This window comes from Oryctolagus cuniculus, chromosome 9, assembly GCF_964237555.1.
Source record: "Oryctolagus cuniculus chromosome 9, mOryCun1.1, whole genome shotgun sequence".
Taxonomy (NCBI): Eukaryota; Metazoa; Chordata; class Mammalia; order Lagomorpha; family Leporidae; genus Oryctolagus; species Oryctolagus cuniculus.
The window spans coordinates 83,426,288-83,449,560 of record NC_091440.1 but is presented as its reverse complement, the minus strand read 5'-3'; the positions used below and the strand labels follow the sequence as shown (position 1 = coordinate 83,449,560).

The window sequence follows — 23,273 nt, the reverse complement described above, 5'->3', positions numbered from 1 at the left end:
TCTACACATGTTGACAATTGTTTAGAAGTAGCACTAGAAAGCACTGGATCGGGGCCAGGGCTGTGGCTCACTTGGCCTGTGGCGCCGGCATCCCATATGGGCTCCAGGTTCTAGTCCTGGCTGCTTCTCTTCCAGTCCAGCTCTCTTCTGTGGCCTGGGAGTGAGTGGAGGATGGCCCAAATGCCTGGGCCCTGCACCCGCATGGGAGACCCGGAGGAAGCATCTGGCTCCTGCCTTCAGATCAGCGCAGTTCCAGCTGTAGCGGCCATTTGGCGGGTGAACCAGCAGAAGGAAGATCTTTCTCTCTGTCTCTCTCACTGTCTGTAACTCTACCTGTCAAATAAAAAAAAAAAAAAGCACTGGATCTCTCCCTGTGTTTGAATAGTTGGGGCCAGGTTCCTGTCTGATACAGGAGACGCAAGCAAAGTACATGGAAGAAGATTCATTTGCAAGCAGAACCTACACACTAGAGAGGGAGTGCAGGCATGCTGGAGAGTGAGCCACTCCAGTGAGCAGGTCCAGGCCATCCCTTTATATGATCCGGAGACACAGAGGGCAGTGTCTGGGACAAGGTTTAATTGAAGATTCGCAGGGGAAGATGTTCGGGGGCAGGTTTGAGCACTGCTCATTTTCTGGCCATTTTTTGGAAGTGTCATGGCATCAGATGCATGATGGGAGTAGATGAATCATCATGGTAATTTTATTATAATGGCATCGTAATAGGTAATAACAGGTCATTCGGGGTGGGGAAGGACACAGCCAGCAGCCATGTTGGCTATTTGGGGCTGGTGCCAGTTCTGGGTGGCAGCTTTGCAGAAATAGTAATTTTCCACAGCACTAAAGTGGGGAGGGGGTTTGGGTGGATGAGGCAAGGTCTTAGGGGAGGGCTCATGAGCTCAGCTCCTCCTCTCTGCCTTGGCCACCTCCACTAGTATCATCCCCACCAAATGCTTTATTAAGAATGGAATCAGAGCCAGGAGTGATTGAATTTGGCCACCATAAGTCAAAGAACAGAAGCCAGGAAAATTCCCTCCTGCACACCGGAAGGGTGAAAGCAGGTGCTGGTCAGTGTCTATTGGTGCCTTCACCCTGTGGCCCAGCCATGCTCAGCACATCAGTGGTCCCTGGGGAGTCACCAGCAACAAGTGACCACTGCCGGCCTTGAGAACCATGGGATGCCCTGGTCCTGTTGCCTGATGCTTGAAGCACCCTCTGAAAGCCTGACTTTAAGTTACCAAATCCCACTTTATCTTGTTCTTCAGAGGAAGCAGAAGAGATTATATTCTTGTTCTCTCATATGGCACAACTGAACCACAGTGTTGATTCCATATAAAAGTTAACTGGATGAGAAGCTCAAGTATCAACATGAACCTCTGCTGTTGTTCTGGGTGTATCATAGCTGTTGGATGGGACAGAAGAATAAATGTGTACTTTGTAAGTAACATGATTATATTTCAAAGTACTCCCCCTTTTCCTTTTAAAAATAGATTTGGGAAAATTCTGTCTGCCTCTACTATCTGGCACAAGTCAAGCTGTGACATAGACAAAAGATGTTCGGTCCCTTCCTTTCTTCCTCCTCTTTCCTTCCTTCCTTATTTCTTTTCTTTTTACCTCACTTGCTTCATGGTTCCTTTGTTCTGGTTTCCTTCCATGGGAAAAAACACCAGCTAGAAAAGCTATCATGGCCAGAGGGGGCAGCCTGGGGACACCTGCAGCTCTTCCCCTGGCCTCTTCTGCATTGCCCGCTTGCCTTACCCTTGAGACGGGCAGGCTGTGGTGCCCTCTCCCCAGGTGCAGGATCTCCCAGCGACATCTCACTTCTCCTTCATCACCTGCCATCGCCCAGCCTTCCCTTCCTCCCCTCTTCCTCCTGTCTTGTCTGTATATCCTGGTCTCTTTGTAAATAGAGAGAGGGAATGAAATGCCATCTGTAAAGAGCTCTACCTAAAGAAAATTCTCCGTGTGTGAATGATTAGAGACGGGGAAAGGGATGAATAGACAGGGGGAGTTGAAAGTGTTGGAACCCAAGTCTGACATTGACATGTAGTGCGTTTTATTTCTCCTGCTTGCTATGCTGGATGGTCACGGAGATTTCCAAACGGCTTCAAACCTTGTAAATTCTTCATTCATTTCACAGCCTAAGCCTTGCATCCTTCGACTCATTTGAGAGAAGACTACCTGGGAAGTCTCGGCGTTGAACTTGTCCTTTAGAGTTATAGGTCCCTGGGCTGACGGCTTTGGTTTTAGCGCATGTGAGAGCTGTGGGTCTTATTATGAGGGTGAGGCTATGCAGCCCGTGGAACAGAGCTTGTCAGCTGACATATGATTTGCTGCAATGCAATCACCCACACATCAGAAGCGGATTGCTTTTTATTCCCACTGGCATTAGGGGAATTTGCTTTGACATTTCAAAAATCTGCATGGCTGGTGCGGTGGGGGGTAGGGTTAGAAAATATGCCAGTGCCCTCTCTCTGAAGTTGGGAGTGTGTTGGCAGCTCATTCATCCCTTGTACAATGTCCCCTCCTGGCTTTGAATGCAGGACTCACCATGTGACTTGCATCACTTCTGGGAGCCACAACCAACTGGCAAGGCGACCTGGTGAGGCCCGGTTCACTGTTTGACTCTCAGCCCACACAGTGGCACACATGGATGTCTCCTGCGCTCCAGAGGCTCTCCCGAGTTCTGGACCTATTCAGGCGGGCACAGCCATCAGCAGTCCTGGCTGTGGCAGCATTGTGACGGAGTCTGGCACAGCCGGCAGCACTGAGCTCCCAGCAGTCACTTCCCCTACATGTTCAGGCTGGGATGTGAGGCCAGAGGGTCAAGTCCATGCAGCTCTTCCCAAGTCCAGCTGGGAGTCCCATCGTGCAGGAAAGGCAGCTCGGGGATGGGCTGTGTGTCATTTTCCTCAAGAAAGCACCCATCTCCTGCTCTTGCTTGGTGTGAATTCACTGTGCAATTCTTAGGCAGCCAGAGAGTCCAGGAGGTGACAGTACTGCTGCCCTGTGTCTTGTTAGGGCCCGCAGCCATGAGACTGCTTCTGAGTCTTATTAGGACTTACCAGTGCTCAGGCTTTCTACAGCTCCCTGGGCCTGAATCAGTGCCCTCAAAATCATCTGGATGCCAAGCCAATATGACACATATCAAGAAAGTAAGGTCACCATTCCCAATCGTCTGCCACTTTCTCTACTTCATGGACCCTGTAAGTATTCCAAAAGGCACAAGTCACTAGAATACAAATTCTATGAAGACAGATCTTGTTGAATTCTATTTTTTATAATTACTTATTTAAGATTTATTTATTTTATTAGAAAATCAGAGTTACACAGGGAGAGAAGGAGAGGCAGAGAGAGAGAGGTCTTCCATCCGCTGGTTCACTCTCCAACAGTTGGAGCTGTGCCACAACAGTCGGCCACAACAGTCGGAGCTGTGCCAATCAGAAGCCAGGAGTCTGGAGCTTCCCCCGGGTCTCCCATGTGGGTGCAGAGCCCCAAGGACTTGGGCCATCTTTTATTGCTTTCCCAAGCCATACTAGAGAGTTGTATTGGAAGTGGAGCAGCCGGGACTTGAACCAGTGTCCATATGGGATGCTGGCACTACAGGCGGTGGCTTTACTCACTATGCCACAATGCTGGCCCCAGATATTGTGGAATTCTTGGGACTTAGCCCTGTGCCTGTTTTTTTGTTTGTTTGTTTGTTTGTTTTTTGACAGGCAGAGTGGACAGTGAGAGAGAGAGACAGAGAGAAAGGTCTTCCTTTGCCGTTGGTTCACCCTCCAACGGCCGCCGCAGCACTGCGCTAATCCGATGGCAGGAGCCAGGTACTTCTCCTGGCCTCCCATGGGGTGCAGGGCCCAAGCACTTGGGCCATCCTCCACTGCACTCCCGGGCCACAGCAGAGAGCTGGCCTGGAAGAGGGGCAACCGGGACAGAATCCGACGCCCCGACCGAGACTAGAACCCGGTGTGCCGGCGCCGCAAGGCGGAGGATTAGCCTAGTGAGCCGCGGCGCCGGCCTGTGCCTGTTTTTTAGTAGTGGCCCAGTAAATACTCTTTCTTTATATTTTTTAAAAAGATTTATTTTATTTATTTGAAAGACAGAGTTACAGAGAGAGGAAGAGACAGAGAGAGGACTTCCATCCGCTGGCTCACTCCGCAGATGGCCGCAACTGCCAAAGCTGTGCTGATCTGAAGCCAGGAGCCAGGAGCTTCTTCTGAGTCTCCCACATGGGTGCAGGGGCCCAAGGACCTGGGCCATCTTCTACTGCTTTCCCAGGCCACAGCAGAGAGCTGGATCGGAGGAGAAACAGCTGGGACTCGAACCAGTGCCCATATAGGATGCCGGTGCTTCAGGCCAGGGTTTTAACCTGCCCCAAATACTTTTTTTTTCAACCAGCATCTGGTAGATGCCTGTTGCGGACCAAGTGTGTGTTGTTGACTAGAGATCCATCAATGAGCACCTGCCTTGTGGTCCCTGCTTTCATGGAGCTTGCAGTTTGGTGAATGCCGAGTGAAAGAACAAACATATACAGAAAATGCCCCAGGGAGAAAGCCGAGCGTGAGTCAATGAGCTACCTATTCAGGCAGTGTTCCATCCATTCACACGATGCATCGAGCCCTGGTGTTCAGTGCTGTCCTTAGGAGTACAATGCAGAACTAGAAACATGAATAAAATGATACCCCTGGCCTCCAGGATCTCACAGCCTGATGAGGAGATGCAAACCTGAGAAAATACTAAATCCTGAATGTGACAGCCAATCTAAAGACACTCACAATAATGGAGAGGCGCAGAGGCAGCACTCACTGACTTTGTTCTAACATCACACAGGATATAAAAGCTGGCTAGGGTTTTAACAGAAGGGAAAGCAGTCTAACCAGGGGAAAGGATTAAACACGAAAGAAGCCTAATTACACAGAAAGCACGTTGTTTGGAAGGACTTTGGAAAGTTTGAGGGTGTTGAGCACAGGAAAGAAAAGCATTGGAAAATTCTCTTAGGAATTGAAAGCCATGCCAAAAAACTGTCTGGGCCAGCTCAGGCTGCCTTCACAGAATGCCACAGACTGGGAGGCTCAAACAACGAAGTGTATTTCTCACAGTCCTGGAGGCTGGAAGTCTGAGATCTGGATGCCAGCATACATGAGTTCTGGTGAGGGCTCTCCTCCTGGCTTGCACATGGCCGCCTTCTCATGCGACCTCTCGTGGCTGAGAGAGAGCAAGCCTCTGGCGTGACTCCTTATGGGGGCATTGATCCTGCTGTGGTAGCCCCATCTTATAACCTCAGCAAACCCTAGTTACGGCTAGGAGACCCCTTCTCCAAATGTCATCATGCTGGGGTCTTAAAGCTTAGGCACATAAATAAATCTGGCGGGGTGGATGCACACATTCAATTCATAATGGATATGTAAACCCCACTCCTTAAGAAAGCAGCTATGGAAGGAGGACCCCAGACCTAAACATTCACAACCTGCAAAGTATGCTGGGATGGGAGCCTGGAAGCACAGAATTGTAGGAAGGAGGTGGCCTTTGACTTCCTCTTTGCCACATCTTTGTGTTTAAGCAGAAGAGGTATAGGAAGCAATTGTCGATGGGTCCTCAGGGGACATTCTGTGGCAAGTATGCCAGGGAGGGGGAGAAAAAATATCATTCCAGGGACAAGAGAAGTCCATGCTCTTCCCACAGTAACTGCCTCCCGAGGAGAATGTTGACAGGGTCATGTCCAGGGACACTGTGCACTCAGCAGCACTGGTCTTCCAAAATCCATTTTGGTGTCTTACCTTTCCTAAGTGTCTATGTATGGCCAACTCTTTGATACTATAACAAAATACCTGAGGTGAGCTACTTTACAAAAAGAGGTTTGTAATCCACTGTTGGTTGGAATGTAAACTAGTAAGCTATTGTAGAAGCCAGCATGGAGATACCTCAGAAAGCTGAAAATAGGTCTACCATGTGACCAGAAATCCCACTCCTGGGAATTTACCTAAGGGAAATGAAGTCAATTAACAAAAGAGCTATCTGTACCTCCATGGTTATCATAATAACTAAGATATGGAATCAACCCAGATGTCCATCAACTGATGCCTGGATAAAGAAATTATGGTGTGTGTGTGTGTAGTATTATTCAGCCATAAAAAATAATGAGATCCTGTCGTCTTTTGCAACAAAATGGATGAAACTGGGAATCATTATAGTTAGTGAAATAAGCCAGTCTGCAAAAGACAGATTCCATATGTTTTCCCTAATCTGTGTTAACTAAATAGAGTACCAAAAACATAATGAATAGGAGTGAAATAGACATTTTGAGATTTGATGATTGTTTACAGCCCCTGTCTCTACTGTTGAGGAACATTGCTTTTTCTTCTTACTATTTGTTGAACTCTTTACTTAATGTAGGGTTAATCTTATGAGTATAAAGTAAACTGAAAGTAGGTCATTGTAAAAATAAAGAGAAGGAATAAGAGGGGAAGGAGGAGGAAGTGTGGGAGCATGGGTGGGAGGGAGGGTAGGGTGGAAAGTATCACCATGTTCCCAAACCTGTACATATGAAATACATGACATTTGTTCACCTTAAATAGAAAAAATAAATTAAATAAAAAGAGGTTTATGTAGGTGCCCTGTTCTGAAGGCACAGGGGCTGGGAGCTGCCTCTGCTGATGCCCTTTGTGCTGACAGAGTCCTGAGGAGGTGCAGAGCATGCGCTGGTGAATGACAGGGTGCGTGGCATTTGGCACTGTGTCTCTCTCCCTCTGCTTATAAAGCAGTCAGGAGCCAGTCATGGAAACCCCACCCTCATGATCTTATCTGATCCGAATCACATCCCCAGATGCTCCATCTTTAGGCATCAGATTCAGGTTAAGTTTCTTCCCTTTTAATACCTCATGATGGGGGTCAAATTTCACTAGATAGAACCTGGGGGGGGGGGGTGCGGACCACACCCAAACCATAGCACGGCACATCCAAAACCACTCCTTTCAAGGAGAAGCACATGCCGTCCCCCTCTACCGGCACATGTAAGCCCCAGTGTGGGGCAGATGGGTGTCCCATAGCAACTGAGTCATGGTACACCCTACTCGGAGGGTTACGCCTTCGGCTGCTGGAAGTAACCTTGGCCAGTGCTCGGGTCCTTTTGTCGCATTTCCATCAACACTGCAGCCCCAGTGAGGCGCCTTGTGAATCATCTGCCTGCCGGCAGCATGGTACAGCAAGGAAGCTGCTGGGAGTAAGGGTTTCCTGGGAAAGATAAGGTCCCCAGAGAGGGTGAAAACTGACCCAACGAGATTCCACCCCTCTCTGGCTGGGACAGACCCTACATAGAAGGATGGGGACTTCCAGGTGGACAGTGAATGTGGGCAGCCCACCCCACCCCTGCATCAGGTGAAGGAAAGTTAGCTGTGTGTGCTCTGGGATGTGATTTCTTAACTCTGCCCCATTCTCTCTCTCTCTCTCTCTCTCTCTCTCTCTCTTTCTCTCTTTCTCTCTTTCTCTCTTTCTCTCTTTCTCTCTCTCTCTCAGAACCACGGGCACCAGAAAGACATCCTGTGTATGGCCCAATGCCCACCCTTTCTCCTTGCCACCTCCAGTTATGATGGGGAGATTGTCATTTGCAATGTCATCTCAGGCCACATCAGGCAAGTTGAATGGTCCCAGCCCCTCAGAGGGCCTGGACCACAGAGAAGGTAGGTGAGGGGCAGGCCCAATGGCCACTTTGCACCAACCCTTGCTGGCAGATCAGCTGAAGGAGCCTCATCCTGGACACTCCCCCAGTTAGAAGGGATGTGCTTGGCTTCGTGGTTGACTTGTCAAGTGGAGATTCCCAAAGCTGAATGGGAGCTTAAGAGTTCAGTTAGCCCAGCCACTCCCTGGGTACCTGTCCATCAAAGTCCATCTTACTGGCCAGCCTACCACCTGAGAAGCCCCATTCATCCACTGCAACCTGAAACATGCTCTGTACCTCCAAGAGCATCTTGGATGTTGCTGTTACTTTTTTAAAAATGTATTTATTCATCTTTATTTATTTGAGAGACACACTGACAGACAGAGATTTCCCATCTGCTGGTTCATTTCCCAAATGCCTGCAACAGCCAGGGATGGGCCAGACAAAAGCCAAGAGCCAAGAACTCAATCTGGGTCTCCCATATGGGTGGCAGGGTGCCCAGTATCTGAGCCATCACCTGCTGCCTCCCAAGGTGCACATGAGCGGGAAGCTGGAATCAGACGCATCCCAATATAGGATGCTGGTGTCTCAACACAGTGTCTTAACTGCTAGGCCAGATGCTCACCTCAGCTCTTACTTGAACCCCTCTTCATTCTATTCTCACTTGCCATAGGCTTCTTGCACCCCACCAGCAGCCCGCTCCTCCAGTCCAGCTCCCACATCCCCTCCCTCCTCCTTGGTACCACATTCCTCTTCATGTCATCAGACTTTACACCATTCTCATCTTGTATGCCCTCTCTGGTGATCCACAGTCCCCTAGGCCCCCTAGGCCTGCCTTACTGTGTACAGTATGTTGAATTGCAAATACCTCCCCACTCTCCACCTCATCCTTATCATTTTTCTGCCCTGGTTCCATGTCTTCAAGGCTATCTCTCTCTCTCTCTCTCTCTCTCTCTCTCTCTCTGCTGCTAACATGATCATGGGTTCAGTCATTCATTTATTTATTAAAAATACACTGATGAACACCTGTTCTGTATCTGGTACAATGCTGGGGGTGAGCTCGGGGCTGTCATCACATCTCTCTACCTCCAAGTCCTAAAGCATTCCATAAACACACATGGGGAACAAGTGGAGGATTTAGATGTTCCATTGCTGGCTGTGCTGCATTGGAAAATCAGCTGGAACCTGGAGCCAAGTGGACTTCCTTGCAACCACTTCTCTCCCACCTCCAAAGCCTAGGCTCTTCCTTTCCAAGCAGCAGTCTACAGACACCCATCTGCTGTGGAGCCCTGCTGCAGGAAATACAAGGAGTTGAGCATTTTTGCATAAAATTAAGGAGTTGTATTTTCCAAGACCCAACTAGCAAATCCTTTGAGAGTCATGAGCCCCAGATTAAGATGTCCTGCTTTAGGCATGTGGTAATTTCTTAGCCAAGGAAACCTCCAGTGACTCATTCAGTCAACAAATACCTTCGAGCTGCTCCCACGGGCATAAGCCTGTGGGAGATGTGAAGAGGGAACCAGTGCATTAGGATGCCTGGTACCATCCTCCAGGGGCTCATGATCTAAGTTCAGAGATAAGGTGTGCACATCCAATACGTAAAATTGTGCCGAAGCAATGCTCTTGGCCCTGGAGTGACCGAGAGTGACCCTGGAGGGCAGCAGTTAGAAACGGCAACTACTGGACTCCAGGACGTGCCAAGGCCATTCTTCCCTGCACACACATTGAGTTTATTTTCCTATCCTACCCTTGCTACCCATAACAAAGATCATTCTATGAAGCTCTGTCTGGGAGTGTCTCAGAGTTTTTCAAATCTTTGGAGAAGAAGCAGTGGCATTTCCTTCTAAAGGTTAATTTTCATTGCCATTGAAACAAAAAAATAAAGTCACTGGCCAAGAATGTGATAGTCACCTTTCAGCCAGCAGAACTAATTTAAAACCCTGTTTGCAGCAGCAGTTATGGCTCAAGTTGTGTGATTGATGGTTCTGCAAAACCCTTGTTCTGCTCCAAAAATGCAAAGACAGCCATAGCCAATGGCTTATCGTTCATGTTGCAAAAATTATAAAAGTGAGATACGATACGTGAATATTCCACAAGCCTCCAGGAAAGAACCATCCTGGCTCTTGTTGAAGGTTGAGAAAATGAAAACACAGCACTCTTCCTTACACGGCATTGGTGAAGGGGGAACATATTTGAAAACCATGTGGACCATTATTCTTTTAAATTTTTTTCTTTATTCCTATTTATTTAAAGGAAGAGTGCCAGAGAGTAGAAAGAGACAGAGAAAGAGAGAGAGAGAGAGAGCTCTTCCATCAGCTGGTTCCCTCCCCAAATGCCCTCAACAGACAGGGCTGAGCCAGGCTGAAGCCAGGAGCCAGGAACCGAATCTAGGTCTCTCACATGTATTTCAGGGACCCAAACACTTGAGCCAAAATTGCTGCTTCCCAGGGTTTGCATTAGCAGGAAGCTGGACAGGAAGCAGAGATGGGATTCAGTCCCAAGCACTCTGATGCATTCCAAACAATGGTTTACCCCACTGTGCTGCCACTCCCACCCCTAGATAGTTCTGCCAAAGTTATTCTTAGAAAAGAGAAAGGCAATTGTGCAAACAAAGCCACATGAGCTAAAAACATGTTCTTTCAGCCAATTTCTCCAAATTTCAGCTTCATTCTTCCTTTTTGTTGGATTTGTCACTTCTTTCCTCATATCAAACAAAAAGAATTCAAGGGGCCAGCATCATGGCGTAGCGGGTAAAGCCGCCACCTGCAGTGCCCGCATCCCATATGAGCACTGGTTCAAGTCCCAGCTGTACCACTTCCCATCCAGCTCTCTGCTGTGGCCTGGGAAAGCAGAAGATGTCCAGGTCCTTGGGCCCCTGGACCCACATGGGAAACCCAGAAAAAGCTTCAGGCTCCTGCCTTGTGATCCGCCCAGCTCCAGCTATTGCAGCCATTTGGGGAGTGAACCAGTGGATGGAAGACCTCTCTCTCTGTCTCTCCCTGTCTCTGTCTCTGCCTCTTTGTAACTCTGCCTTTGAAATAAATAAATATTTTAAAAAAATAAAAAGGATTCAAGAGTAAAATCGAGAAATTTCAAACACACTAAAACCCAAAAAACTTGTGAGTTTACTGGGAGAAAAAATATTTTATCTAAGCAAGATAGAGCAGTATTTGTTGGGCGCCTCTAATACGTCAGAAATTTTCCTGAGTGCTTTTAATATTGTATGTCAGAGACCCCAAGAGACAGGTGGTATTGTACCCATTTTCAAAACATGAGGGAACCGAGGATGAAGAGTTGCCTAGCAAGAGTTGTAACAGCTCCATTTGTGGAGAGTCTCTGCCAGGCCCTTCAGCTTCATCAAATGCCCTCAGCCTTCGCAGCAAGGACATGGGCGTTGTTCTCGAAGTGCCTTGGTCAACCCCCTTTAATTCCCTATGAATCAGGCAATCTCCACATCACAGGTGGAGAAAACTGAGCTTCACGGAGGAGAAATACAAGAGTTCTTCAAATGTTTGTAGAAAAATGAAATCAAAAGAGAAGTTTATTTTGGTGCAAAAAGATTTAGAAATCCATGCATAGGTTTTTCTACAACATGCATTTTCCATGAACTTTTAAAGACCCTTCCTTTGTACATGAATTTCAAAAAAGATTTCACATCAAAGTGAGCTTACGTTTATTCCACTTTCCACAGACCCTCTGAAGTTCCCACGTGCTCTTGTAGACTCCACCTGGATGATGCAGTTATTTGAGGAAGCCAGCAGGCACCCCCATTCCCTGGGCTTCCAGCCTCTCTTCCAGGACACAGGCAGACAAGTGAAGGGAGTTTGTCCTCGTGTCCCTTCTCCCTTCCTTGCCCTGAGTCCAACACGCCCAGGAGCCCGATAGCCCCAGAGTAGAGCGGTGCTTAGCTCAACATCGCTGGTGGTGCCTTCCAGGCATCAGGGAGGCCACTGGGGCGAAGGAGCCATGCAGGAGCCACACCTCCAGGTGGGCAACACCCCATTCTGCCGCCTCCAGAACTCAGCCCCTGTGGACCCCCACAAAGCACCCTGTCGAGATCCTAGGCTTTGGAGGCAAACACCTGGGTTTGGACCCTAAACTCCCCCATGAGAGCTGTGTGACTGGGGCCACGTCTGATTCGTTCTGAAAGCATCTGTCTTCCTGTAAGATGGATGCACAGTGCCTGTGTGCCCATGTTTGCTATCATGAAATACAGCCATGCTGGGACAGTGCCCACCTTGGGGCCAGGTGAGTAACAGTGAGTGGCCTGAACTGAACAGTCCTCCTTGCTGCCATCAGCCCCCTCGAGGGCAGGGCCCTGTGTCTGCCGTGTCCTCTGTAGCTCCCAAGTGACAGCGCGGCCCTGAGCTCACAGACAAGCCGAAGAAGTAGTGTCGCATGCTAGCCGACGGGCGGCATCGTGGAGAGATGTGTTGTATCAACTCCGGCACCAATCCCATTGTTCATACCGTCCGTCAGGCTGCTGTGACAAAACACGGTAAGCCAGATGCTTTATAAGCGACGAAACTTCTCTCTCATGGCTCTGGAGGCCGGAAGTCTGAGATCAGAGAGGCAGCAAGGCTGGGTTCTTGTGAAGGAACCCCCTCCTGGGCCCAGCCTGTGACAGGAAGACAGCAAGTGCGCCCCTGGGGTCCCTTTTGTGACCCCATCGGAAGGGGCTTCACCCTCATGACCTCCCCAAGGCCCCACCTCCAAACACCATCACACTGGGGAGAGGGCTGCGGCCACTCAGGGCTCGACAAGCCCTTATACATAAGACCATTCATCTTCCCTCCAGTGTGGGCCACGCACCCCTGGAGCCCCCAGCCTCAGGGGGAGTGGGATTAGGAGAACCTGTGCCCAGGCTCCCTCTTTCCAAGGGACCACTTTCTTCACGGCTCTTGCAGGTTTGGATCTAAGTAGGTTTGCAAGATTTTTCACCAAGAGCAAACACCGGAGTCCTCTGTCCTAAGCACGCTGAGCCGACAGGGGATGAGCAGCAGTAAGGCGGAGGGGCCTTGCGTGGTCTAGTAGAGGAGTGGCAGACTGCGGAAGGAGCAGGTGCATCGGGAGTGAGCCAGGGCTTTAGCCATGTTGTGGAGGCCTGGGTTTGCCACCTGCCTCCCCCTGGAGGGCCCTCTCTGCCCAGTGTCAGTCCCATCTTTCAAGATTCCAGCAAAGCCAGCCTCCCCTGAGCCACTGTCTCCGTCCCTGTCCCTCCACACACAGCAAAGCACTCTACAGCACAAGCTGATGGCGTCTGTCCCTTCCTTGGGAGCAGTCCCTGCTATTTTGGTTAGGATCTCTGCTTCTCTTCTTTCTGTGGTGCTGGGCACATGCCGAGTCCCTGAGACACACATAACAGATGGAGATTTAAAAAAAAATAGATAAATAAGTAAATGTGGTAATGAATGGACATCTTTGTGGTCTTGGTCCCTTCCTGGCTGACAACAGGACTGACAAGAGTCCCCTGTGCAGGAAAGCCAGTGGCGAATGTCCAAGGTGCTGTAAGGGTTAATCCACTTTATTCCAACCAGGCACTCCTGGGAAGGAGGTACCCTTGGCAAGTATCCACAGACCCCAGGCTCAGCCCCTGAGCACCTGCTGGGTGTCTCAGAACTCTCAGCCCCTCCCTCCTGCCCCTGTCAAGTCTCCTGGCCCTGTCTCTCTCCAGGCTGCCAGGGCCGTTAGCCTCTCTGTCGGACTGGCCTCTACTGAGCAGGCTGGTGGGGCTGTCTGCCAGCGTGGCGGCCACCTGTGCCTCCCTTGGTGTCTGAATGTCCACTGAAACCAATCACGGGGGTGGGGGTAAGGGACTGTGCAGAGGCTGGGGCAGGGAACAGGGAGGCGCGCGCTGTGGGTGGAGGAGGAGGAAGAGCCATGAATCTTTCCCCCATGGCCAGGCCCAGACGGCGGTGTCTCCTGCCTCGCCTTCCTGAAGATGCAGGTGGCCAAGTTGGACTTGCCGGCTGCTTCACTCATGGCCAACGGGCCCAGAGGTAAGGCCAGAGCTCCATGCAGGCGAGTGTCCCTCTTTCCTAAGACTGGCTCTCTGAGCCCAGCTGCACAAGTCGGGGTCCCTAAGATTCACCTCCCACCCCCTGCTCCCTCTGCCACTTCCTGCTGGCCTTATTCTGTCTTTAGGGACTAGATCATCTAGCATCCCCACCCCCAGGCTGCTCCAGATTCAACCTCTCCTCTAGGGAGGTGATGAGCTGCAGCTTGGACTCTGCCCCTACCTCCTCAGAATCCCATCTCCCTGCTTCACGGCCCCTACCAGCCCCACCAGGCAGCTGCAGGGGGCATGGTGGCTCTGGTCAGCACAGGCTTTCAGGGAAAGGTGCGCCAGCAGCCATGGGCAACTGAGGGAGGAGTCCAGGCAGGCGAAGCAAAGAGCCCCATGGTGTGGTGTGGGCGGGGCCACAGGTCCCTTGGGCAGCCTGCTCCTTCTGAGAGGAGGAAGAGGGCCCCTTTCCCCCAGAGCTGGGGGACGTCCTCTGGGGCCAGAGCCACCTCGATCAGCGAGACAACATTAAACAAGTAGCATGGGGGCTGCTGTGGATTAACGCCCTGGCCTGAAGCACCAGCATCCCATATGGGCGCCGGTTCGAGGCTTGGCTGCTCCACTTCCGATCCAGCTCTCTCCTGTAGCCTGGGAAAGCAGTAGAAGATGGCCCAAGTCCTTGGGCCCCTGCACCCGCATGGGAGATTCGGAAGAAGCTCCTGGCTCCTGGCTTCAGATCGGCCCAGCTCCGGCCATTGTGGCCAACTGGGGAGTGAACCAGCGGATGAAGACTGACCTCTCTTGGCCTCCCTTCTCTCTGTGTAACTCTGACTCTCAAATAAATAAATAAATCTTAAAAAAAAAAAAGTGCAGACCCCCTGGGTCCAGCCCCAAAGCCCTAGGATTTTTTGTTTTGTTTTGTTTTTAATTCTTATTTATTTTTATCTAAGAGGCAGACAGAAAGAAAAAGAGACAGAGTGAGTTCCCATTTGCTGCTGTTACTTCCCCAAAGCCCCACAATGACTGGGGCCCAGCCAGGCCAAAGCCGGCCTCCCCTGTGGCTGATAGGAGCCCCAATACTTGCTTTTCAGTAAAATTCTAAGTGGAGAGCAGCCACCTTGTGCCGCTCTGGGTGCAGGAGTGGTTCAGGACTGCGTGGCTGGTTGTGTTCTCACTGTCCAGGGAGCTGGCCCACCTGATCCCACTGCTCTGTTCTGTGCCCCAGGCCCCACAGCTCCACAGCTCAGGCCCTGAGGGTGCTGGGGGCCCTCAGTCACCTCCCTCCTCCATCCCCCCCTTCTCTGAGGCACCTCTCACTTCTGCTTTATCTGAGTGGGCACACAGAGCACACACACACAGAGCATACACACCCATTCCCTGGAGGAGGGAGAGAATCCTAAGATGGCTCAGGGAGCTCCCAAGAGGATGAGAAAGGCACAGAGTCCCACTTTGTGAAGGTCAAGCCAATGTACACATGTAGACGATGGGCAAGAACCGTGACCCAGAGGCCACAAAGAACCCCCAGGGACTCCCTGTGGGTCTAGGAAGTCCCACAGTGCATTCAAAATAAACCCACACACCACACCCCAGCCTGCAAGATGTCACCTTGCACCAGAGCAAGGCTCCACTGTACTCCCCTCCTGTCCCAGGAAGGCTGCCTGATTAGTGGAGAAGACAATGAAACCAAAACCCACGGACAGGAAGGACTGCCTTCCCCAGCATCCACCACTAATCCTAACCAGATCAAAATAAACCCGGTGCGGAAGGGACGGGAGAGCTGTTTGCTCCAGGGCTGGGAGGCTCGGGGATCTCAGCACAAGCCCTGGAGACTCAAGGCCCCTGGCAAACTGCAAATGCCATGCTCCCTGCTTACTGCCCCTTCCCTCCCAGGTTCCACCACCCTCTGGAGGCTGTTTGTTAGGGCCGGCCTCATTGCATGCTTCATCCCTGTAAGTTGGGCAGTCAAGGGAAAACAGCTTCCCTGCTGTGGGGTTGGTTTGGGACTAGACTGTAGGTTCCAGGCCTGTAGCTTTATTCCCCTTCATGGGGGTCCTATCTCTCCCTGGAGGATTAATAGCCACAGAGCATTATGGTAAGTGCAGCTCTTACCATCAACTGGATATAGCATTTCCCTCACGGTTACCCAGCAGGCAATTTTCATCCAGAATGAGCCGTGCGTGTGTGTGTTTAAGTTGTGTGTGTGTGTTTAACAACAGTGTGTATGTGTCTGTGTATGCCTTTAACAAGCTGTGTGTGTATGTGTGTGTGTGTGTGTGTGTCTCAGGCTGGAGGGAGAGCTCAGATCAGCAGCATGGCCGTGATGGCAGAGGACAGCCTCACCTACCTGGCTGACCAGCAAGGCTTCATCCGTGACTACCACATCCAGGACTACGGCCTGCAGGGACCGGAACAACAGCCTCCCCAGAGTAGGCAATGGATTTGTCCACGTTACCCACTGTGATGGGTGCGACGTCCGTTTGTTAGTGCAATATCCTGGTTGGGAAAATTAAGTTAGGCCAAATGAAGATGGATTCTTTTAAGATCCTTTAAAAGCAGATTTAGAGAAAAATGTTTTAATGAAGGTATTCAGCATTGGCAAAGAGGCAGGAAAATGGGTGCTGATATGCTCTTGAATAGAGGCAATGAGTGTACGTTATCTGAAAAGCAGGTTGATAATACGCATCCAAGGCTTTCAATGGCAATCCACTTCTAGGGCTTTGGCTGGAAGAAATAATAAATGAACACAAGGATTTAGTTATAAGATCATGCATCAGTATTTTGTTTATTAGAGAGAGAGAAATAGACACACTCTGTATGTCCAACTTAAGGGGCCTTGATTAAATACATGATGGTAGAATGCTTTAGAATATTATTTAGTCATTAAATAATGCTGCTATATATGAAAATGCACTCACAGGAAAAATATTTGTAAAAAACATTTAAATGAAAAAATCAGTTCACTACAGGGAATTACAGTAGGCTTCCTTTCTTCATTAAAGCAAAGCTGGAAGGCTTGGGAAGCCAGAAACCAAGGTTTTAACAGACACTGTCTCTCTGTAGATGAGGTTACAGATATTTTTAATTTTCTTCTTTTTGAACATCTGTGTTTTTTTTCTATTTTTTTCTGCACATATCTTGCTTTGGTAGTAGCCAAAATCTGTTTGAAGTTTCAGAACACTTATACAATTATAAAAGTGCTTATGCTTAGGGGAAAAACAAGCAATAGGCAATAATGGAAAGTGAGAAATGGAAGTTGTTCTCCTGACCTCCTCTTCCACCCACATCGCCCACGAATGCTCCCTAGCAAGGCTGCTAAGGAGTCTGAATCTCCTTCCAGAAGGCCTGTGGACACACATGTGCTCTTACAGTCATGTGCCACGTAACAACGGCTTGGTCAACACCAGACTGCGTGTCTATTGGTGGCTCTGTGCGATGGTATTGCCTAGAAATGCAGCTTCCTGCTTTATCCAGGCCTATTCTAGGATGTTTGCCCAACAGTGAAACCACCTGACATTGCATTCTCAGAGCTGATCCTGGGTCTTTCTTTCTTTTTTTTTTTTTTAATGTTTATTTATTTATTTGAAAGCCAGAATTAGAGAGAGAGAGAGAGAGAGAGAGAGAGAGAGAATCTTCCACTATTTCACTTTCCAAATGGTCACAATTGCTGGAGCTGGGCCGATTTGAAGCCAGGAAACAGGAGCTTCTTCTGGGTCTCCCATGTAGGTGCAGGATCCCAAGGACTTGGGCCATCTTCTACTGTTTCCCAGGCCACAGCAGAGAGCTGGATTGGAAGAGGAGCAGCCTGGACTAGAACCAGCGCCCATATGGGATGCCAGCACTGTAAGCGGTGGCTTTACCCAATATGCCACAGCACCGGCCCCAGATCCTGGGTCCTTAAAAAAACATGTAGCTGTTTGTACTATAGAGGCACACACACACAATGATACATAATTTTCAGAACTTTTTTTTTTTTTTGTCTCTTAGACAACTTCCCAAAGAAGCATACTTACTCTCGTTCTTAAGTGGCTACAAAATATGCCATCAAATAGATTTCCAGAAAGCCAATCTAGAGATAAACAATCACATACTTCTCTTTATTCTTTGCTTATCCCACCTCAGGAGAAGTTTAAGTGGCAAAGTAAGAGAAATCAGGATATAAAAATAAAAATGATCTGCTTTGTATTTTATTTTATTCCCAGTGTTGGGAATATGGCTTTCCCTAGGCTACAGTTTTAAACTCTTTTGGATTACTTGCATCTATGTTTTTACCAAACCTGAAGCACTGGATGAAACCAAACACGGCTCCCATTCCTATTTCATATGTCTGGGACCTGGCCTGGAGTCTTACCATAGTAGGTAAGTGAGCAGCCACGGGATTAGTGTAGCAGGGCCGAGATGTGTGTCAGCCCGCAGGAACTGTCCACAGCAGCCGGCATCATGGCATGCTGACTCTCCCACCTTACCTAGATGCGTTCTGCCTTTTCATTTAGCTGTCACGTTCTGGAGGGCCCACGTCAGCCCAGTGACACCGTGAGTACCCTCGATGGTGCTCAAGAGTTTGCAAAAGACCAAAAATAATCCCCACAGTGTTGACCAAATCAGTCCCTCTCAGGAGCCCTCTGAAGTGGGCAAACAGTGCTTCAGTTCTGCTGTTGATGGAAGCAAGAAACATGTTGCTCAGACAGAACCAAAGAAAGAGATGGGGGGGCCGGCGCTATGGCGTAGCTGGTAAAGCCACCGCCTGCAGGGCTGGCATCCCATATGGGCACCAGTTCAAGTCCTGGCTGCTCTACTTCTGATCCAGATCTCTGTTGTGGCCTGGAAAAGCAATAGAAGATGGCCCAAGTGCTTGAGTCCCTGCACCCATGTGGGAGACCCAGAAGAAGCTCCTGGATCCTGGCTTCGGATTGGCACAGCTGTGGCCATTGTGGCCATCTAGGGAGTGAACCAGCAGATGGAAGACCTCTCTTTCTCTCTCTCTCCCCCTCTCCCTCTACTTCTCCCTGTGTGTAACTCTGAGTTTCAAATAAATAAATCAATCTTTAAAAAAAAAAAAGATTGGAAGCCTTTATTTATTTGAAAGGCAGAGCAATAGAGAGACAGAGGGAAAGACAGAGAGAGAATCTTCCATCTGCTGGTTCACTCCCCCAGATACCTACAACAGCCAGGTCTGGGAGAGGCAGAAACCAAAAGCCAGGAGCTCCATCCTGGTGTCCCACATGGCTGGCAGGGCCCAAGTACCTAGACCATCTTCTGCTGCCTTCCCAGGCCCATTAGCAGGAGACCAGATGGGAAACAGAGCAGCCAGGACTCTAACCGGCACTCCAACATGGGATTCCAGCATTGCCAGCAGCAGTTTAATCTGTTGGACCACAGTGCTGGCCCCCTGCATTTTTCTATAAGTGGATGATTGTTTTCCTTGAATTGCCCTGGTGTTTTAGTGTAAGTGTGTGCGCTTAGTAAATTTGGGACTGTTTTGAGCGGGGTGGAAAGGAGTCTGAGCTGAGGGTGGGGTTTGAACTCGTGCTAGATGATGCTTCTCAATGTGCTGATCTTCCCCCAGACCCATGGCCCACAGGTGGTTTCCAGTTCATCGCATTTGACGTCTGGGGCTGGAGTGGGAGAACGGGGAGGGTCATGGTGTGGTAGGAGGTGGGGAAATGACATTCCCAAGGATAGTTCAGGAGATTAACCCGGCTTCTGCGTTCCAACCTTGGTTAGAAGAGAACTGACGTCGCGATGCAAGTCCTTTCCGTGCAGTAGCGGCCTGGAGGACCCTCTCCTCTCCCCTTTATCTCATTTGACTGGAGCTGATAACAGGAGACAAAATGCTGCTGTCATCCTCTCTGGACCGCACTGTGTGCATGTGGAGCTGGGAGAGGGCGTACGTAGGTAAGGAAGCTCCACCTGGCCTCCAGCTTGCCCCTGGTTCAAGGCCATTGAGACAGGAATTCTCGGAGGTGCTGTGCTTTCGTCTTCTCCGGCTGTCCTAACGACAAACCATACTCCGAGTGGCTTCCACAGTAGCCATTGCTTTTCTCCCAGCGCTGGAGTCTGGAAGTCTGCAATGAGGGGCCCAGCGCCCTCCTCCTGGCTTGCAGAAGGCCCCTTCCAGCCATGTCCTCGCATGGCAGAGGGAGAATGAGCCCTCTGGCCTCTCTTCACAGAAAGACACTAATCCTGTGGGGTCGCGGCCCCACCTTTATGAACCTTCTTAACCCCAGTTACCCGCCTTGGAGGCCCCCTGTCCAAATACAGTCACCTTGGGGGTGACTGCCACCCACATGTCTAAGTGGGATGGAGACACCACTCAGTTCACACTGGACAGTCAGCTTGTTACCACACAACGGGACAAAATCAAAGATATTGGAACCCGGAGACCTCAGCAGAAGGCAGTGTGGGCTAAGGAGCTGTGTGTGTTATCACGCGGGTGGTGTCTTACAAGGAACAACTCAGGACTAGGGGGCGCCACGTGGTGGGAAAGGCCTGGCGTGTGTGTGTCACAGCAACCCAGGAGCCTGACTTCCCGCTCCGAGGGACTCTGCCTGCCACATGTCCCCTGGCTTGTGTTTCTTGAAGCAGGGGCCAGAACTACCTTGACCGTACTCTGCTGCTGTTGAATATTGAATTACTGAGCAGCCTGTGCACACAGGGATGCATTTGGTAGCAGACATTGCAGGCTTCAGTCTCCAGGGCCAGTTGCCCTGAACTTGTTGCTTGTGGGAACTACAGAGGCAGAACTTGGTGAGGTTGAGGCATTCTAGCCAGGACTAAGGAGACCTAACACGTTGGCATTAAGCTTAGCTCTGACTAGGGGGCAGGTAACCTTCCATTCCATGTGTATTTAATGGTGGATCTCTGCTCTTCCAGGGACCTTTGGACAGCAGAGCCCCTGGGATTTTTTTTTTATTTATTTTTCAAAGATTCATTTATTTGAAAGTCAGAGTTACACAGAGAGAGAAGGGAGGCCGAGAGAGAGGTTGGTCTTCCATTGCTGGTTCACTCCCCAATTGGCTGCAATGGCTGGAGCTGCGCCAATCTGAAGCCAGGAGCTTCTTCCAGATCTTCCATGCAGGTAAAGGGGCCCAAGCACTTGGGCCATCTTCTGCTTTCACAGGCCATAGCAGAGAGCTGGATCAGAAGTTGAGCAGTCGGGACTTGAACTGGCACCCATATAGGATGTTGGCACTTCAGGTGGCGGCTTTACCTTCTATGCCACAGCGCCAGCCCAAACCCCTGGGATATTTTCACGCCTGCCTCCTAGAGCAACCCCAGAGTCCCGGGTGAAATTTTGACAGATCCACAGAGCATGCCTGCTCACCCAGGGCTGCAAGGAGATGTGCTTTCTGGGCCCTCGAGGATCACACAGGAGCAGGACAACAGTGGGGAGTAAAAAGGCCCAGGCTGAGGTTAGTGTGGGCACAGCCAGTTCCCCAGTGTTTCCTTTGTGGCTTCCAGGGAGATCAGCTTGGAACGTGAACCTCAACTTGAAAGATTCAAGCATGACTCAGAGGACCAACAAATAGAAGCACAAAAGAGCGCCCCTCCCAGCCCAAGACCAAGAAGCAGCCGGGACACGAACTGGCATCATACAGGATGCCAGTGCCACAGGTGGAGGCTTAACCTACTGCGCCACAGCACCAGACCCCCAAATCAAATTCTGATCCCAGCTTTCTGGCAATGCACGCCTTTAAGAAGCAGCAAGTGATGGCTCAAGGACTTGAGTAACCTGCCACCCACATGGAAGAAACAGATTAAGCTCCTGGCTCCTGGCTTTGGCCTAGCCCAGTCCCAGCTGTTGTATTTTGGAGAGTAAACCAGCAGATAGAAGATTCTCTCTCTCTCTCTCTCTCTCTCTCTCTCTCTCTCTCTCCCTCTTCCCCCCTTCTCTCTCACTGCCTTTTAAAATGATAGTAATGACAGTAGTAAATACACATAAATAAAAACAGAATTTCCTAACAAGTAAAATGACGAAATGAATGGTTTTACAGCCAAGTGTGTGAAAGTCAAATCGGAGCAAGGGATTTTGAAAGAACCAAGGTCAGTGCAGTCCTGATTTAGAGCTCTGCAGAACGTACAGGTCTCCAAGAAACGCTTGCCCTTTAACAAATTGAAAAGAAGGTCATTTCATGAGCTATTGCTCCCCGGCAATGTTACAACTCAAAGCAGGACACCTGCTCTGCCAGCAAAATCCCGTCTTAGGTTTTTCCTTGGCAGCCTCCTAGAATACTGATTGCACAGTATAATCTAGTCCCTGACTCGTGCCCAGAGCCTGAAACTCGTGCCCAGTAATAGGAGACAAAGGGACCAGGCAAGCGCAGAGCGGAAAAAGGCTTCTGCCTCCTCGGAGCCTCCTGCGTCTCCATGATCTTTGCTCAAGGTTATAAAGAGACGCACTGCGGTAGCTCCCGGGAGACCCCGAATGTGCGGAGGAGGCACTGGCGGCCGACTGAGAGTGCGGCCATTTCAGCGTGCATTTCATGTGAAGAAAATGAATGTGTTCATTAATTTTGAGAGGCCTGCACTTCGGAAAACAAAAGCTCGGGGGGAAGTGGGACGAGAAGGGAAGAAGGAGGGCAGGATGTGGGAATCTGCTGATGTGGACAAAGCCGGGGGTCGGACTTCCTGCTCAGGCAGACCTAGGAGCAGTCAGAGCACAAGTTCAAATGTAGGAAGGAGGGTGCTTAGGAGGGGTGAGGCGGGAGGGGAGGATGTTTCTGGGATGCCAGCAGACCAAACACAACCCCAGCTAAAATCAGAGGAAAGGCAGAGGGAGGAAGAGGAGGAATGGAGGAGGCCGCAGGAGGAAGGAGACAAAGTTCAGTAAAATCAGATCAGAGTCACGTACGTGATGCTTGCTCTCCAAGGCTCCACACGGTAAACAGAGGCGTTTCGGGTGAGCAGGATCTCAGCACTCAAGGAACCTGCAGTGTGTTTCAATGTTTACTACTCCATCCATTTTGACCGTGGGCACCTCAGAGAGCAATCTGCAAATTCGTTCCAAGAAAAATACACAGAAAAAAAAAGAACCTGAGCCCTTGAGAGCCGGCATTGTGGCGCAGGGGGTTAAGCTGGCATCCCATATGAGCACTGGTTCGAGTCCCGGCTGTTCCACCTCAAGTCCAACTCCCTGCAAATGCTCCTGAGAAAGCAGCCAGAGATGGCCCAAGTGCTTGGGCCCCTGCCACCCACATGGGAGACCTGGGTGTAGTTCCAGGCTCCTGTCTGGCTATTGCAGCCATTTGTGGACTAAACCAGTAGATAGAAGCTCTCTCCCACTCTTTTTCTGTAACTCTGCCTTTCAAAGAAACAAAATTTTACAAAAGAATAAAAGAACCTGAGCCCTAATACAAGGGTACTTCAAAAAGGTTACGAAAAAGAGAAGGAAAAGATAAGTGTATTTTGGTGCAAAAATTTGTTGACATTCACATTGATGAAAGATCGTCAAAAAGTTCATAGGAAATGTGCATTATGAAATAATATTATTATGTATTATTATGAAATAATTCATATAGGACATGTGTATTATGTGTGGATTTCAAAAATCATTCTGTACCAAAATAAACTGATCATCTTTTGATTCCATTTCTCCATGAACTGCTAGAACACCCTCGTCAT

The 23,273-nt window shown here is 49.8% G+C and overlaps 1 pseudogene; it reads left to right on the top strand.

Annotated features, from left to right (window-relative positions):
- Positions 1 to 16,116, top strand: part of LOC108178795 (cilia- and flagella-associated protein 337-like) — a 53,616-nt pseudogene extending 37,500 nt beyond the window's left edge.
- Positions 16,117 to 23,273: the final 7,157 nt, after the last annotated feature.